The sequence below is a fragment of the Morone saxatilis genome, unplaced genomic scaffold (assembly GCF_004916995.1).
Source record: "Morone saxatilis isolate NCDOM2014 unplaced genomic scaffold, NCSU_SB_2.0 Contig4, whole genome shotgun sequence".
Lineage (NCBI taxonomy): Eukaryota > Metazoa > Chordata > Actinopteri > Moronidae > Morone > Morone saxatilis.
In genome coordinates, this window is record NW_023339984.1 from 17315449 (window position 1) to 17315661 (window position 213).

The window sequence follows — 213 nt, forward strand, 5'->3', positions numbered from 1 at the left end:
CTCATTGGTTGGTTTAAACGTCGGGGGGGCGGAGCCACTCGTGTTGGATGTCAGCGATATTTTGATATTGATATATTGGATAATTGGAAAACTTTGATTGATTGTTAAACACCAGACAGATGTTACACAGGCTGCCAAACTTAACAGCATATCGTGATAAAATAAGTATGTTAGCATAATGCTTTTAAGGTGGAACTGCTTCATTCAGTGTTT